Genomic DNA, 13,910 nt, shown 5'->3' with positions numbered 1-13,910 from the left:
TAGTGATGACATAAGCAGCCAAATAACCCCCACTTTCACTCAAAACCCTAGCGGGTGCCCATCCGATCACATAATAAACAAACCAACTTTGGTGATTAGCACAGATAAAACATGTCATAACCCATGAGGTAAACAACATCGCAATAGCCAATTCCACTCAACCGCCAATAAGTCGATCTGTTTTCACCATGAACACAAATGTCATATCACGCAGTTACGAACAATCACGCCACTTTGTGGGGAATATGACCACCAAACGTAACTCTGAAAGTCGCTACCTGGAAACAGTCCTGGAGGACTGCTTAACCCGTGATGCGCTATTTGATTCATGCTCGACAATATCGCTCATCCCTCAAACATTGTTCAATGATCTCAAAATGGCTGTGAACTCAGCTTAACGTTGGTTAAAAATGGAGTTATGCGACACTAGACTCAGAGGTTTCACTCAGATTACCTCGCCTCTCACAATGAGACTCATGCTGAAACTACACTTCCAAGATGTATCGCTTGTTCACCCTGTGTATGTTACCAGCCTCAACACTGAACACCTGCTTCTCGGAGCAGACTTGATGGATCGTTTGGTCCGACTGATGGATTTGAAAAACAGCCAATTGTGGTCACATGTAACCGTGTCCTCTCCACTGACCACACTTTCTTCTCCTAACGCTGGCTTTAACATAGTCATCCACAAGGAGTATCTGTCAACAGGACCCCTTGGGGAAAAGACTCTTCGATAACTCTTGGTGCAGAATCTGACTCAAGCAGATATTACGATATCTCAGCACATACAGTGCCTTGCGAAAGTATTCGGCTCCCTTGAACTCTGCGACCTTTTGCCACATTTCAGGATTCAAACATGAAGATATAAAACTGTATTTTTTTGTGAAGAATCAACAACAAGTGGGACACAATCATGAAGTGGAATGACATTTATTGGATATTTCAAACTTTTTTAACAAATCAAAAACTGAAAAATTGGGCGTGCAAAATTATTCAGCCCCCTTAAGTTAATACTTTGTAGCGCCATCTTTTGCTGCGATTACAGCTGTAAGTCGCTTGGGGTATGTCTCTATCAGTATTGCACATCGAGAGACTGAATTTTTTCCCCATTCCTCCTTGCAAAACAGCTCGAGCTCAGTGAGGTTGGATGGAGAGCATTTGTGAACAGCAGTTTTCAGTTCTTTCCACAGATTCTCGATTGGATTCAGGTCTGGACTTTGACTTGGCCATTCTAACACCTGGATATGTTTATTTTTGAACCATTACATTGTAGATTTTGCTTTATGTTTTGGATCATTGTCTTGTTGGAAGACAAATCTCCGTCCCAGTCTCAGGTCTTTTGCAGACTCCATCAGGTTTTCTTCCAGAATGGTCCTGTATTTGGCTCCATCCATCTTCCCATCAATTTTAACCATCTTCCCTGTCCCTGCTGAAGAAAAGCAGGCCCAAACCATGATGCTGCCACCACCATGTTTGACAGTGGGGATGGTGTGTTCAGAGTGATGAGCTGTGTTGCTTTTACGCCAAACATAACGTTTTGCATTGTTGCCAAAAAGTTCAATTTTGGTTTCATCTGACCAGAGCACCTTCTTCCACATGTTTGGTGTGTCTCCCAGGTGGCTTGTGGCAAACTTTAAACAACACTTTTTATGGATATCTTTAAGAAATGGCTTTCTTCTTGCCACTCTTCCATAAAGGCCAGATTTGTGCAATATACGACTGATTGTTGTCCTATGGACAGAGTCTCCCACCTCAGCTGTAGATCTCTGCAGTTCATCCAGAGTGATCATGGGCCTCTTGGCTGCATCTCTGATTAGTCTTCTCCTTGTATGAGCTGAAAGTTTAGAGGGATGGCCAGGTCTTGGTAGATTTGCAGTGGTCTGATACTACTTCCATTTCAATATTATCGCTTGCACAGTGCTCCTTGGGATGTTTAAAGCTTGCGAAATCTTTTTGTATCCAAATCCGGCTTTAAACTTCTTCACAACAGTATCTCGGACCTGCCTGGTGTGTTCCTTGTTCTTCATGATGCTCTCTGCGCTTTTAACGGACCTCTGAGACTATCACAGTGCAGGTGCATTTATACGGAGCCTTGATTACACACAGGTGGATTGTATTTATCATCATTAGTCATTTAGGTCAACATTGGATCATTCAGAGATCCTCACTGAACTTCTGGAGAGAGTTTGCTGCACTGAAAGTAAAGGGGCTGAATAATTTTGCACGCCCAATTTTTCAGTTTTTGATTTGTTAAAAAAGTTTGAAATATCCAATAAATGTCGTTCCACTTCATGATTGTGTCCCACTTGTTGTTGATTCTTCACACAAAATACAGTTTTATATCTTTATGTTTGAAGCCTGAAATGTGGCAAAAGGTCGCAAAGTTCAACGTGGCCGAATACTTTCGCAAGGCACTGTACAATCAGCACACCTGATAGACTATTATTTTCATGATTTCCAGCAAGCAGTCTGTGCGTGAGCAACTTCCCTCCTCCTTGGGGTCATGTGGTACTGTAGCTAAGATTAAATTCTCTTGTCCTTCAGACACTTCCACAAGCACTGCGGCCATCTCAGGAAACAAAGAATCAACGTTCAGAGTGGACTCTGCTTCCAATGATACATTTTCTGCTTTGAGTGGGACTGAACTACAATGGTATAAGACACATTGATTTGTAGTAAAACCACTACAGGTCCCCTTGGCATATGGCTTGAGGTGGGCACTGATTTTTACTGACACACAGTCATTGACATGGAAATTATCTTATGACGTCAGACTCACTCTGCCCAGTTTGCAGCCTACCAGGATAATTGGTTTTCTTGCCCTTGGCATGTGCGTTCCTGCAAGCATAAACACACATCCACAACAGAACATTTAATGAGGATTTATACTAAGACCACTTAAGGGTCTGAGCAAAATACCAGTCTTGGTAAAGTTTTAAATCGACCCTGAAGCTACTTTGACTCTACAGCTACATTAATCCCGTTTCTTTCCAGAGGTCCATATATCATCCCTGTAGACTGTCCGAAGCTAGTGCCTTACAGCTGTAGCCTTATCATGTAGTTATCAACTTCAGATAGTGCCCTAAGCAACACACCACTAAGCAGGATCACCTTAGATATCACAGACAAAACAGTCATTTAGCCAAGACCATGGACGTATATAGAATAGAGTCCAATTAGATGATTAAGGTGTGGTAACTATATTTTGTATATCTTCTTGTTTGTATTTTTTTTCTGCCACAAACAAGTTCCCAATACAACCACCAATTAGTGCCACAAAGCCGCTCATTTGGGAAAGAAATGTACTGATGTATTGCATGAGTGTTGTGCATTATTAATTAACGTCTGCCTAAGTTACTGCCTAGATCCACCAGCCTGTCAGTCATGACTGTCCATGAGAATCCAAATATGTCAGATCAGGTTTGCAATTAATAACTTCAATCAGACCCCTTCTCACCCATAGAGAGGGAAGGAAAGAACTAATGGGGATTAACAACTCACATCCTGATGTAAATCAAGAGAGAAGATCCAGGCCTGTGCTCTCCAAATTCACCAAAGGAATGTGCTTTGTCTCAACAGACTTTTCCCCACTGAAACTCTAACACGTTCAAAAGCGAATATTGGAACAATATTTCTAAAGTAAAATGTGGGGAATGGTCAGAGGCGGTCTATATAACACTAATGTAATTTTGTTTGTAATTTTGTGATGTCATTAAAAACATTAAAGGAAATACTATAACTTGGAAAGTACACACACTACATAGCTGAAGTTTCCATACAAAGGCTTGTGCATGTACTGTAATATGAAAAATTATTAAAGTGTTTTTGTTAAGAGATGGATGTGACTTGAGAAGCTATGACAGACAATTGTTTTCCATAACTTTGCACAGTGAGTAATTACCCCCACACACACCCCACGTGAGGTTAGAGAGCGTGTCTTCCGACTGGAACCGGCCATTTCGAGCAAAAGGTATACATTATGGGATAAGACATTAACACATTGAACCAGAAAAAACGTGATGCGGCAGCTACATGTTTAAAATGGTTTAAACTTTGAATGTCAACCCAAGGTGGAGACGTTAAAATCACCTCCTGGACAATCACTGGTACAGCTGATTAGCTGTCCTAATTAAGTTATCTTCGAAAGCGAATTTAAGTAAGACCATCCTGTTGCTCTGCTCAAACTAGCTACTCTCATCACCCCACTGGGGAAACATCGATACGGCTGGCTAGACTATCTTCACGAGTGAATGGAAGGAAAATCAACTCTGTAGTTCTGTACAGGACTACACTACAAGTCACCGGATACCAGGCACCTACGAAGGACAACAGTAGAAATGTTGTCGGAACCATTTCGGACATTCAGAGCCTTCCAAGCATGCCGCGAAAAGGCCCAACCCAATTTCCAAGGCTGCCCCTTTCATCGAGTGATCCCAGGTGAACCCAGGCATTTCACGTAAAAACATAAACGATTTCTTGCTCAAAGCGGGCGGCGGTTCGTGTGCAAAATATACAGTGCAAGAAAAAGTATGTGAACCCTTTGGAAATAACTGGATTTCTGCATAAATTGGTCATAACATTTGGTCTGATCTTCATCTTAGTGTCAGGACCCGGTTACGAACCTGGGTCTCCGGAGTGAGAAACAGTTACTTAACCAACTGAGCCACGAATAGTCAGCAGAACCCAGAAGATGAGGCAGACACAGCAGTACTTAAGACGGTGTATTTAATAAAGTAAAAAGGAGAAGTCCTTCAATACAAAAAATGGCAAATCCAAAAGGTGGTAGGAATAGCACAAAAAAGCCTCAAGAGATACTCAAAAACAAAAACAGAATTCCACAAGAGCATCCACCGGAATCGACAAGAATACACAGAATACTAGGGCTGGGTGCTAACATACAAACACAGAGCACAGAACTGAGGGAAACTAAGGGTTTAAATACAATCAGGGGAAAACGAGGCACAGGTGCAAATAATAATGGGGAACAAGGGAAAAACATAAGGTCAAAAAGCACAATGGGGGCATCTAGTGACCAAAACCCGGAACAACCCTGGCCAAATCCTGACAGAATCCCCCACTAGGAACGGCTCCTGACGTTCCTACCAGCTCTCTCAGGGTGGAGGGCCCTGAACTGACGAATGAGGTCAGGGTCCAGGATGTCTTTGGCAGGAACCCAGGAGCGCTCCTCGGGACCGTAGCCTTCCCAGTCCACCAGATACTGCCAGGACCGCTGCACCCGGCGGGAATCCAGTATCCGATGGACGGTATAAGCCGGCTGGCCTCCAATGACACGAGGCGGAGGGGGAGGTCTGTCTGCCGGGACAAGGGGAGAAAAACAACAGGTTTTAACAATGAAATGTGAAATGTGGGATTAATCTTAAGGGATCTGGGTAAGTGTAGGCGATAAGAAACTGGGTTAACTCTCCTGGCAACCTTGAAGGGACCGATGTATTTTTGGGACAGCTTGCGAGACTCCACCCGTAGAGGTAAGTCTCTTGTGGAGAGCCAGACTCTCTGGCCGGGCGCAGGGTAGGCCCGGGACGGCGACGTCTGTTGGCTTGTTGTTGGTACCTCTGTGAGGAACGCATAAGATTAAGACGGGTCTTCCTCCACATAAGCCGACAGCGTCTGACGAACTTCAAGGCTGAAGGCACTCTGACTTCTGCCTCCTGGTCCGGGAACAATGGAAGAGCATAGCCAAACTGACACTCGTGCGGGGACATACCAGTGGAGGAGGAGCGCAAGGTGTTGTGCGCGTATTCGGCCCAAACAATAAAGGATGACCATGTGGACGGGTTGTCACGAGTCATACATCGGAGGGTGGTTTCCAGCTCTTGATTCATCCTCTCTGTTTGGCCGTTGGACTCCGGATGATAGACTGGCAGAAGCCCCCATGAGTTGGCAGAAGGCCTTCCAAAACCTTGAGGCGAACTGGGGACCTCTGTCAGAAACCATATCTTGAGGAATGCCGAAGACTCGGAACACATGATTAATTACCAACACAGCCGTTTCCTTGGCAGAAGGTAACTTAGTCAGAGGGACGAACCTGGCCGCCTTTGAAAACCTGTCGATTATGACTAGGATAGTAGTATTGCCATGGGATGGAGGAAGTCCAGTAATAAAGTCCAATGAGATATGGGACCAGGGTCTGTGGGGAACAGGTAAAGGGTGAAGGAGTCCTTGAGGGCGGAGGTGAGAAGATTTGCCCTGGCAGCACACGGGACAGGCATTGACGAAAGTGGCAACGTCTTCTCTTATGGTAGGCCACCAGAACTTACGCTGGATGAACTCCAAGGTGCGACCTACGCCCGGATGACAGGTGAGGCGAGAGGAGTGCCCCCACAGAAGGACCTGAGTCCTCACTGCCTTGGGGACAAACAACCGATTGGCAGGACCTCCTTTCGGGTCCGGTTCGCTAATTTGAGCACGTCTCACGGTATCCTCAACTTGCCACGAGATCGGAGCCACGATCTTAGCCGCAGGAAGGACAGGCATGTCCGTGTCATCTCGAATGGCAGGAGCGTATACTCGGGACAGGGCATCCGGTTTGAGATTCTTCGACCCGGGCCGATAGGTGAGGATAAACTGGAATCGATTGAAGAAAAGAGACCATCTAGCTTGTCTAGAGTTCAACCGCTTCGCCTGCTGGATATACTCCAGATTTTTGTGGTCCGTAAGCACTTGAAACGGGTGAGAAGCCCCCTCGAGCCAGTGTCTCCATTCCTTCAATGCCATCTTAACCGCTAGGAGTTCACGATCCCCCACATCGTAGTTCCTCTCAGTCGGGGTAAGCCGGTGTGAGAAGAAAGCGCACGGATGAAGCTTCTTGTCTTCACCCCTCTGAGACAGGACAGCTCCAACACCAACCTCTGATGAGTCTACCTCCACCACAAATGGTTCATCCGTAGTCGGTAGTATCAGGATGGGAGCAGAGAGAACGCGCTGCTTGAGTCCTTGGAAGGCCGTCTCAGCTTCTCTTCCCCACAAAAACCTTGCATTGCCACCCTTGGTTAAAGCTGAGAGAGGGGCTGCCACCAAGCTGAAGTTCTTGATGAACTTGCGGTAAAAGTTTGTGAAGCTCAGGAAACGCTGAACTTCCTTAACGGATTTGGGGCCAATCCGCTACCGCCCCTACCTTCCTGGGGTCCATTTGGACTCGACCGGGTTCCACTACAAATCCCAGGAATTGTACTCGGGATGAATGGAATTCACATTTTTCCGGCTTAACGTACAGATGGCTGTCCAGGAGGCGTTTGAGTACTTGTCTGACATGCTTAGTGTGTTCTTGAAGGGAGCTCGAAAAGATGAGGATGTCATCCAAGTAAACGAACACAAATATGTTAAGCATATCCCTAAGCACATCGTTTATGAGCGCTTGGAACACCGCTGGGGCGTTGGTCAGGCCGAAGGGCATCACCAAGTATTCATAGTGACCAGTAGGCGTGTTGAAAGCGGTCTTCCACTCGTCACCAGGTCTGATCCGCACAAGATGGTATGCGTTCCGCAGGTCAAGCTTAGTGAAAACAACTGCTTCCTGGAGCAGCTCGAAGGCTGTGGCCATAAGGGGTAGCGGGTAACGGTTACGGACGGTTATGGCATTGAGTCCCCGGTAGTCGATGCAAGGACGTAATCCACCGTCTTTCTTGGCCACAAAGAAAAACCCTGCTCCCGCCGGGGAGGTGGATGGACGCATGAGGCCTGCTTCCAGAGTGTCCTTGATGTAGGTATCCATAGCAGCTCGTTCGGGTGGAGATAGGGAAAAGATCCGACCCCTGGGGGGGCAAGTGCCCGGAAACAGGTCGATGGGGCAATCGTAAGGTCTATGGGGTGGTAGCATGGTGGCCCTCTGTTTGCTAAACACCAGTTTGAGGTCATGGTAACACTTGGGAACTCGGGTCAGGTCGATGGATTCTAAAGACTCGGGAGTAGAACTCGGGGACTTCTGGAAAATACAAGTAGCTTGGCACGTAGGACCCCACTGCTTGATAGTGCCCACAGACCAGTCGATGTGAGGGTTATGGCTGTGAAGCCAGGGGTATCCAAGGACGAGAGGGAACTCGGAACAGGAGATCAAATGAAAGTTCATCAATTCCTGGTGTTGTGAAACTGAAAGTCGCAAGGAGGTAGTGACATGAGTGACAAGTCCAGATCCCAAAGGGCTTCCATCCAATGTAGTGACCCTCATGGGTTCACTTAGAGGTTCAGAGGGAACGCCATTCTCCTTCGCCCAGACACCATCCATGAAGTTACCTGCGGCTCCAGAGTCTACCAAGGCTTGAAGGTGAAGCTTGTGGTTGTCCCAGGAGAGGGTGACTGGAATGAGCAGACGGGAGTTGGACGGATGGGAGGAGGTTATGTTTCCCGTTACAGTTCCCCCCGGTCTGTACGGGACAGAGCGTTTCCCTGGAGCACGGGACACGTGGGACGGAAATGGCCCGGTTTGCCGCAATATAGACAGCGTCGCTCCCTCATCCGGCGGTCTCTCTCAGCCTGGGAGATGCGTCCAATCTGCATGGGTTCCGATGGAGCCAGCGAGGATAAAGGTGGGGACTCGGAGCTGGGACTGATAGGGGCTAGAGGTCTACGGTTGAGTTCTCTCTCAGACGCTGGTCAATGCGTGAGGCCAACTTGATCAGGGACTCGAGATTGTCCGGTGGTTCCCGAGTGGCCAGTTCATCTTGGATAGTGTCGGAAAGGCCTTTCAGAAAGCACACCGTGAGCGCCTCGTTGTTCCAGCCACTTGCTGCTGCCACCGTGCGGAACTGGATGGCATAGTCCATCACGCTGCGCCAACCTTGGTGGAGAGTCAGGAGCTGTTTGGCTGAGTCAGAACCACTGCTTGGGCCTTGAAACACTCGTTTGAATTCCTCAGCAAAGGCAGAGTAGCTGGCACAGCAGGAACTATGGGCATCCCACACAGCAGTAGCCCAGGCCAGGGCTTTCTCCGACAGCAGGGTGATGATATAAGCGATCTTAGACCGGTCGGTGGGAAACGACGAGGGTTGTAGCTCAAAGGAGAGAGAACATTGGGTGAGAAACCCTTTACAAGCACTTGGATCACCTGAGAACCGTTGGGGAGGTGGAAGACGAGGTTCAGCCAGGGGGTTAACTGCCATGGGTACGTGAATCTGAGGTACTGGGACGGGAACTGTTGCCGGGGTAAGACGATCAGATATTTGCTTAATGGAAGTCAGCATCTCCGACAGAAGATGAGAATGTCTAGCCATGAAGGCCTCTTGCTGAACCAGGGCGGCTTTGTGGCGTTGGACAGTCTCCTGGTGGTGGGACAGCATGGCAAAAAGGTCCTGGGAACTGGCTGCCTCTGGGTTCATTTTTGGCTCTGTGTTTCTGTCAGGACCCGGTTACGAACCTGGGTCTCCGGAGTGAGAAACAGTTACTTAACCAACTGAGCCACGAATAGTCAGCAGAACCCAGAAGATGAGGCAGACACAGCAGTACTTAAGACGGTGTATTTAATAAAGTAAAAAGGAGAAGTCCTTCAATACAAAAAATGGCAAATCCAAAAGGGGGTAGGAATAGCACAAAAAAGCCTCAAGAGATACTCAAAAACAGAATTCCACAAGAGCATCCACCGGAATCGACAAGAATACACAGAACACTAGGGCTGGGTGCTAACATACAAACACAGAGCACAGAACTGAGGGAAACTAAGGGTTTAAATACAATCAGGGGAAAACGAGGCACAGGTGCAAATAATAATGGGGAACAAGGGAAAAAACATAAGGTCAAAAAGCACAATGGGGGCATCTAGTGACCAAAACCCGGAACAACCCTGGCCAAATCCTGACACTTAGTCACAATAATAGACAAACACAGTCTGCTTAAACTAATAACACACAAACAATTATACGTTTTCATGTATTTATTGAACACACCGTGTAAACATTCACAGTGCAGAGTGGGAAAAGTATGTGAACCCTTGGATTTAATAACTGGCTGACCCTCCTTTGGCAGCAATAACCACAACGAAACGTTTTCTGTAGTTGCGGATCAGACTTGCAAAAGTGCCAGGAGGAATTTTGGACCATTCCTCTTTACAAAACTGTTTTAGTTCAGCAATATTCTTGGGATGTCTGGTGTGAACTGCTCTCGAGTTCATGCGACAGCATCTCAATCGGGTTGAGGTCAGGACCGGGCAACTCCAGAAGGTGTATTTTCTTCTGTTGAAGCCATTCAGTTGTTGATTTACTTCTGTGTTTTGGGTTGTTGTCCTGTTGCATCACCCAACTTCTGTTGAGCTTCAATTGGCGGACAGATAGCCTAACATTCTCCTGTAAAATGTTTAAATGAACTTGGGAATACATTTTTCCATTGATGACAATAGAAAGCTGTCCAGGCCCTGAGTTAGCAACGCAGCCCCAAACCATGATGCTCCCTCCACCATACTTTACAGTTGGGATGTTGGTGTGCTGTGCCTTTTTTTCTCCACACATAGTGTTGTATGTTCCTTCCAAACAACTCAACTGTAGTTTCATCTGTCCACAGAATATTTTGCCAGTAGAGATGTGGAACACTCAGGAACACTTTTGCGAACTTCAGACCTGCAGCAATGTTTTTTTTGGACAGTAGTGGCTTCCTCCATGGTGTCCTCCGATGAACACCATTCTTGTTTAGTGTTTTACGTATCGTAGACTCGTCAACAGAGATGTTAGCATATTCCAGAGATTTCTGTAAGTCCTTAGCTGACACTCGGATTCTTCTTAACCTCATTGAGCATTCTGCGCTGTGCTCTTGCAGTCATTTTTGCAGGACGGCCACTCCTTGGGAGAGTAGCAACAGTGCTGAACTTTATAGACAATTTGTTTTACCGTGGACTGATGAACATCAAGTCTTTAAGAGATTGCTTTTGGAGAAGTCATTGGTTCACATACTTTTTGTAAGCTACACTGTGAATGTTTAAATGATGTACTCTATATAGACAAGAAAATACAATCATTTTTGTGTTATTAGTTTAAGCACACTATGTTTGTCTATTGTTGTGACTTAGATGAAGATCAGGTCAAATTTGATGAGCAATTTATGCAGAAATCCAGGTAATTCCAAAGGGTTCACATACTTTTTCTTGCCCCTGTATGGTTATTGTAGGTGAGAGTAGTGTCACACCCTGACCATAGTTTGCTTTGTATGTTTCTATGTTTTGTTTGGTCAGGGTGTGATCTGAGTGGGCATTCTATGTTACATGTCTAGTTTGTCTATTTCTATGTTTGGCCTGATATGGTTCTCAATCAGAGGCAGGTGTTAGTCATTGTCTCTGATTGGGAACCATATTTAGGTAGCCTGTTTGGTGTTGGGTTTTGTGGGTGATTGTTCTTGTCTCTGTGTTAGTTTGCACCAGAATAGGCTGTTTCGGTTTTCCACGTTTGTTGTTTTTGTATTATGTTCATGTTTAGTTGTCTTATTAAAAACCATGAATAGTAACCACGCTGCGTTTTGGTCCGCCTCTCCTTCACCACAAGAAAGCCGTTACAAGTAGTTTCTGAATGTGGCAATGTTAAGTGTCTCTGTCCCTCTCTTCCTCTCCATCTTTTCTTTAAAAAGCATCCAGGTTGTTAAAATTAAACCAATGTGTGTAGTACTGAATCACAAGTAAGGCTCTAGTTTTTGCAGATGCAAGGAGGTTACAACTGTTCAGAATGATGATACGAGGTTATGATTAATAAGTTGACTGTTTATAGATGTGATAGGTAAAGACTTTTCAGAGTTTAACTCTGGAGATGGTAACTCTTTATCGAACCACTGTTGTTACATTATAAATTTAATCGGGTAACAATTAAACATAGTTAGTTAATTAGGTAAATAACAGTCTTCAGATTAATGTTAAAGTCAAGTCATGACATACAAAAGATGGCTTTTCCAAGATAAAGGCCACAGTCACTCATACCATAATTCATCAATCATACGAACATCTATGAATTACGTGATTTACTTAATTGTTTTGCTTATGATTATATTCCCCTTTGCATAAGAATGACGAAGACCAATGGCATTTGATTTAGCACATGAAATTACCAAAGATATCTTTAAATTGGTGAGAATATGAAAAGAGTATGCAGACTCACCATATGCCTCCATAAATGCTGCTCCTCCAATGAGCTCTTTGCCACAGGAAGTAAACTCAGAAAAAAAAACTTTCCTTTTTTTAGGACATTATATTTTAAAGATAATTCGTAAAAATTCAAATATCTTCACAGATCTTCATTGTAAGGGGTTTAAACACTGTTTCCCATGCTTGTTCATTGAACCATAAACAATTAATGAACACGCATCTGTGGAACGGTCGTTAAGACACGAACAGCTTACAGACGGTAGGCAAATAAGGTCACAGTTATGAAAACTTAGGACACTAAAGAAACCTTTCTACTGACTCTGGATCTCAATCCCGTTGAGCACGTCTGGAACCTATTTGATCGGAGGGTGAGGGCTAGGGCCATTCGCTCCAGAAATGTCTGGGAACTTGCAGGTGCCTTGGTAGAAGAGTGGGGTAACATCTCACAGCAAGAACTGGCCAATCTGGGGCAGTCAATGAGGAGGAGATGCACTGCAGTACTGTACTTAATGCAGCAATTTCGGAACTTGTTCAGTTTATGTCTCAGTTGTTGAATCTTGTTATGTTCATACAAATATTTACACCTGTTACACCTGAAAATTAACACAGTTGACAGTGAGAGGACTTTTTTTGTTGTTGCTGAGTTTACTTCTCAAGGCAGTTGTGTGTTTTCGAAACTGCAATTCCTTTGAAGAGATAACACCAATGACAAGAAATTGATGGACAGGTATTTTCTAATAGTTTTTTCTTATCATTCAGTACATATAATGCTTTTGTTTAATTGATGGCATTAAAACAATATATATTTAAACATTTTTACTCAAAACATGTCACTACACCTCCACACATCATCATTAGGACAAGACAATTTGCTAGCCCACATTATTTTCTACAATGCATTAAAAAAATATATGTTTTGCAGTAATACGTTTTCCTATTCAATAACAGTTAAATGTTTTTTCTTGACATGGTCAAATAACTCGGCATAGATTTGTAACTTGTTTCTAATTTGGCACACAGAAACTAGAGGCCATGAGTAACTTGGTCAAAAATAATGGCACCAATTGGCTTATAGGTAGCACTGTTATAAGCAGTCTTACTTAAACCCTTAAATATACGTCGCCCGTTTGACCTAGAAACTTGAAACTTGTAACTGTTTTTTCTCATGCTAACCTTTGTCCCCATGTGCAGTTGCAAACCGTAGTGGCTTTTTTATAGCGGTTCTGGAGCAGTGGCTTCTTCCTTGCTGAGCGGCCTTTCAGGTTATGTCGATATAGGACTCGTTTTACATTGGATATAGATACTTTTGTGCCTGTTTCCTCTAGCATCTTCACAAGGTCCTTTGCTGTTGTTCTGGAATTGATTTGCACTTTTCGCACTTTTCATCTCTCGGAGACAGAACGCGTCTCCTTCTTGAGCGGTATGATGGCTGCATGGTCCCCTGGTGTTTATACGTGCGTACTATTGTTTGTAGAGATGAATGTTGTACCTTCATGCGTTTGGAAATTGCTCCCAAGGATGAACTAGACTTGTGGAGGTCTACAATTTGTTTTCTGAGGTCTTGGCTGATTTCTTTTGATTTTCCCATGATGTCAAGCAAAGAGGCACTGAGTTTGAAGATAGGCCTTGAAATACATCCACAGGTACACCTCCAAATGACTGAAATTATGTCAATTAGACTATCAGAAGCTTCTAAAGCCATGACATCATTTTCTGGAATTTTCCAAGCTGTCTAAAGGCACAGTCAACTTTACAAGGAACCCAAACTGGCTGCGCGTGCGCCATCTGCATAAATTTATTTAGTCCCCCCACACCAAACGCGATCATGACACGCAGGTTAAAA

The sequence above is a fragment of the Oncorhynchus masou genome, chromosome 31, assembly GCF_036934945.1.
Source record: "Oncorhynchus masou masou isolate Uvic2021 chromosome 31, UVic_Omas_1.1, whole genome shotgun sequence".
Taxonomy (NCBI): Eukaryota; Metazoa; Chordata; class Actinopteri; order Salmoniformes; family Salmonidae; genus Oncorhynchus; species Oncorhynchus masou.
This window is presented reverse-complemented; position numbering follows the sequence as displayed.